Consider the following 5000-nt stretch of genomic DNA (forward strand, 5'->3'; position numbering starts at 1 on the left):
GTGCCTACCCGGGCAAAAACGCCCAAAGCATGCCCCATTCGTTAGCCTATCCAGGCAAAAACGCCCAAAACCAGCCCATTCCAGTGCCTATCCGGGGAAAACGCCCAAAGCATGCCCATTCCTTAGCCTATCCAGGCAAAAACGCCCAAAACCAGCACATTCCAGTGCCTATCCGGGCAAAAACGCCCTAAGCCTGCGCATTCCAGCGCCCCGCAGCATGCCACCCTCCTATAGGGTTTGCGCAACCAACCCGCCTAACCACCAGTGGCAACCAAAGGTGCTGTTAGCGACGACTTCTGAAGACGCAACGAGACGCGACGGGTTTGCGCCCAGACGCGACGAGGCGATGCGGGATCTGCGCCCAACCGTGCCTACACCCGCCGACTTGATGCGGGAGCTGCTGGCCCAAGCATGCCTAGCGTGCAAGGCCTGCGTGCAAGGCTAGTGTGCAAGGCTCGTGGGCAAGGCTAGTGCGCAAGGCTAGTGCCCAAGGTCTGTGTGCAAGGCTAGTGCCCAAGGCTAGTGAGCATGGCCTGTGTGCAAGGCTAGTGTGCAAGGCTTGTATGCAAGGCTAGTGTGCAAGGCTGGTGTGCAAGGCTTGTGGGCAAGGCTGGTGCGCAAGGCTAGTTCCCAAGGGTTGTGTGCAAGGCTAGTGCCCAAGGCAAGTGCGCAAGGCTCGTGCCCAAAGCTAGTGCGCAAGGCTTGTGTGCAAGGCTACTGCGATGGGCCAGTGCCCAAGGCTTGTGAGCAAGGCTTGTATGCATGGCTTGTGTGCAAGGCTAGCGTCCAAGGCTTGTGCGCATGGCTTGTGCGCAAGGCTTGTGTCCAAGGCTTTTGTGCAAGGCTCGTGCGCAAGGCTAGTGTGCAAGGCTTGTGCGCATTGGCAGGTAGCCCACCAGCATGCACGATCCAAATGCCACTCACGCGACAACACGGTGCCAAGCCGGGCATGGTGTGCACTCAAAACTAATCAACGGACAGAGGTCATGCGTCATGGGGGGGATCTAGCAAGGCCATGGGGAAGGTCATGGAGGACCTTGGAAGCAAGCGCAAGACGAGAGCGAATCGAACAAGGGGCCAGGACGGGGCCTTGTGCCCATGGTCTTCGCAAGACAGCGTCCAAGGCACCCGAAAGCCCAAGGGAACCCAAACCCGGCCGACACTTGCAATCGCACATGCTCTCTGCAACACACCATCAATGCCGCCCAACGGGGCCAGCACGAGCAGTCCTCCGCGGTCCCCTGGCCCTGCGCACGTTTGTCTTCGAAACCGAGCATCAATGCCACAGAAAGTGCCGGGGCGCCAGCTGGAGCCATCATCCGCGTTGCCATGGCTCGCTTGGCCTTGGCTTGCCAGGCCCCGACACGAGCAATCGCGCATTTTCTTTGCAACCGACCATCAATGCCGCCCAACGGGGCCAGCACGAGCAGTCATCCGCGGTCCCCTGGCCCTGCGCACGTTTGTCTTTGAAACCGAGCATCAATGCCACAGAAAGTGCCGGGGCGCCAGCTGGAGCCATCATCCGACGTGCCATGGCTCTGGTCCCATGGTCTTCGCAACCGAGCATTCGTGACACCCGCGGGGCCAGGACACCAACCCTTCCGACACGAGCATTCGCGCATGTTCTTTGGCCACACAACGGCGCCAGCACGAGCAAAATCATCCGCGGTGCGGTGGCCTTGCACGGCCTTTTGTCTTTGGAACCAACCATCAGTGCCACGGGAAGTGCCGGAGTCCCGGCATCCGCGGTGCCAAGTCATTGCGCCCTTGGTCTCTGCAGCGGGGCATGCCGGGCACTCCCAACCATTGCAAGCAAGCAAGCAAGCAAGAAAGAAAGTAAGTAAGTAAGTAAGTATTACATATAGGGGCGGGACATGCGGGGAGATCTGCGAAACGTGCATTACGGGGCACACGCGTACCTACCGGGGCATACCGACCCCTATTGGGGCACACGTGTGCATATCGGGGCATACCGGGCCTATCGGGGCACACGCGTACATACCGGGGCATACCGAGCCCTACTGGGGCACACGTGCGCATATCGGGGCGTACCAAGCCTATCGGGGCATACGCATGTATCCCAAGGCATACCGAGTCTATCCGGGCATACGCGTTCATACCGGGGCGTAACGGGCCTATCGGGGCATACTTGGGCATATCCGGGCAAAAAATGCCCAAAACTTGCGCAACCTTGGCAACCGTGGTCCATTCCTCTCTATATGCCTAGCCTTGCCAACCGTGGTCCATTCCTCACTATATGCCATGGCCTTGTGCCCATGGTCTTCCCAAGACAGCGTCCAAGGCCCCCGGAAGGCCAAGGGAGCCCAACCCAGCAATGCCCTGCTATGGCAAGCCAAGGCCAAGCATTCCGGTGCCTATCCGGGCAAAAATGCAATTCCTCTCTATATGCCTAGCCTTGGCAACCGTGGTCCATTCCCCACCATATGCCATGGCCTTGTGCCCATGGTCTTCCCAAGACAGTGTCCAAGGCGCCCGGAAGGCCAAGGGAGCCCAACCCAGCAATGCCCTGCTTTGGCAAGCCAAGGCCAAGCATTCCGGTGCCTAACCTTGGCAACCGTGGTCCTTTCCTCACCATATGCCATGGCCTTGTGCCCATGGTCTTCGCAAGACATCGTCCAAGGCGCCCAAAAGGCCAAGGGAGCCCAACCCAGCAATGCCTTGCTAGGACAAGCCAAGGCCAAGCATTCCGGTGCCTATCCGGGCAAAAACGCCCAAAGCATGCCCATTCCTTAGCCTATCCAGGCAAAAACGCCCAAAATCTGCACATTCTAGTGCCTATCCGGGCAAAAACGCCCACCAGCATGCCACCCTCCTATAGGGTTTGCGCAACCAACCAGCCTAACCACCAGTGGCAACCAAAGGTGCTGTTAGCGACGACTTCTGAAGACGCAACGAGACGCGACGTGTTTGCGCCCAGACGCGACGAGACGATGCGGGATCTGCGCCCAAGAATGCCTAGACCCGTCGACTTGATGCGGGATCAGCTCGCCCAAGCATGCCTAGTGTGCAAGGCCTGTGTGCAAGGCTAGTGTCCAAGGCTAGTGTGCAAGGCTCATGTGGAACGCTAGTGCGCAAGGCTAGTGCCCAAGGCTTGTGTGCCAGGCCCGTGTGCAAGGCTAGTGTCCAGGGCTTGTGTGCATTGCTTGAGTGCAAGGCTTGTGTGCATTGCTCGAGTGCATGGCTTGTGTGCAAGGGTTGTGCGCAAGGCTAGTGTGCGGGGCTTGTGCGCATGGCTAATGTGCACGGCTTGTGTGCATGGCTACCGTGCAAGGCTAGTTTGCATGGCTAGGGTGCAAGGCTCGCATGCGAGGCTAGTGTGCAAGGCTGCGTGCAAGGGAAGCGTGCAGGGCGAGTGTGCGAGGCCACTGTGCACGGCGCCAGCACTAGCGAGCCATCATCCGCGTTGCCATGGCTCGCTTGGCCTTGGCTTGCCAGGCCCCGACACGAGCAATCGCGCATTTTCTTTGCAACCGACCATCAATGCCGCCCAACGGGGCCAGCACGAGCAGTCATCCGCGGTCCCCTGGCCCTGCGCACGTTTGTCTTTGAAACCGAGCATCAATGCCACAGAAAGTGCCGGGGCGCCAGCTGGAGCCATCATCCGACGTGCCATGGCTCGCTTGGCCTTGGCTTGCCGGGCCCCGACACGAGCAATCGCGCATTTTCTTTGCAACCGACCATCAATGCCGCCCAACGGGGCCAGCACGAGCAGTCATCCGCGGTCCCCTGGCACTGCGCACGTTTGTCTTTGAAACCGAGCATCAATGCCACAGAAAGTGCCGGGGCGCCAGCTGGAGCCATCATCCGACGTGCCATGGCTCTGGTCCCATGGTCTTCGCAACCGAGCATTCGTGACACCCGCGGGGCCAGGACACCAACCCTTCCGACACGAGCATTCGCGCATGTTCTTTGGCCACACAACGGCGCCAGCACGAGCAAAATCATCCGCGGTGCGGTGGCCTTGCACGGCCTTTTGTCTTTGGAACCAACCATCAGTGCCACGGGAAGTGCCGGAGTCCCGGCATCCGCGGTGCCAAGTCATTGCGCCCTTGGTCTCTGCAGCGGGGCATGCCGGGCACTCCCAACCATTGCAAGCAAGCAAGCAAGCAAGAAAGAAAGTAAGTAAGTAAGTAAGTATTACATATAGGGGCGGGACATGCGGGGAGATCTGCGAAACGTGCATTACGGGGCACACGCGTACCTACCGGGGCATACCGACCCCTATTGGGGCACACGTGTGCATATCGGGGCATACCGGGCCTATCGGGGCACACGCGTACATACCGGGGCATACCGAGCCCTACTGGGGCACACGTGCGCATATCGGGGCGTACCAAGCCTATCGGGGCATACGCATGTATCCCAAGGCATACCGAGTCTATCCGGGCATACGCGTTCATACCGGGGCGTAACGGGCCTATCGGGGCATACTTGGGCATATCCGGGCAAAAAATGCCCAAAACTTGCGCAACCTTGGCAACCGTGGTCCATTCCTCTCTATATGCCTAGCCTTGCCAACCGTGGTCCATTCCTCACTATATGCCATGGCCTTGTGCCCATGGTCTTCCCAAGACAGCGTCCAAGGCCCCCGGAAGGCCAAGGGAGCCCAACCCAGCAATGCCCTGCTATGGCAAGCCAAGGCCAAGCATTCCGGTGCCTATCCGGGCAAAAATGCGATTCCTCTCTATATGCCTAGCCTTGGCAACCGTGGTCCATTCCCCACCATATGCCATGGCCTTGTGCCCATGGTCTTCCCAAGACAGTGTCCAAGGCGCCCGGAAGGCCAAGGGAGCCCAACCCAGCAATGCCCTGCTTTGGCAAGCCAAGGCCAAGCATTCCGGTGCCTAACCTTGGCAACCGTGGTCCTTTCCTCACCATATGCCATGGCCTTGTGCCCATGGTCTTCGCAAGACATCGTCCAAGGCGCCCAAAAGGCCAAGGGAGCCCAACCCAGCAATGCCCTGCTAGGGCAAGCCAAG

This window comes from Tasmannia lanceolata, unplaced genomic scaffold (assembly GCF_043159265.1).
Source record: "Tasmannia lanceolata isolate RefF3 unplaced genomic scaffold, GAP_Taslan_0.1 ptg000147l, whole genome shotgun sequence".
Lineage (NCBI taxonomy): Eukaryota > Viridiplantae > Streptophyta > Magnoliopsida > Canellales > Winteraceae > Tasmannia > Tasmannia lanceolata.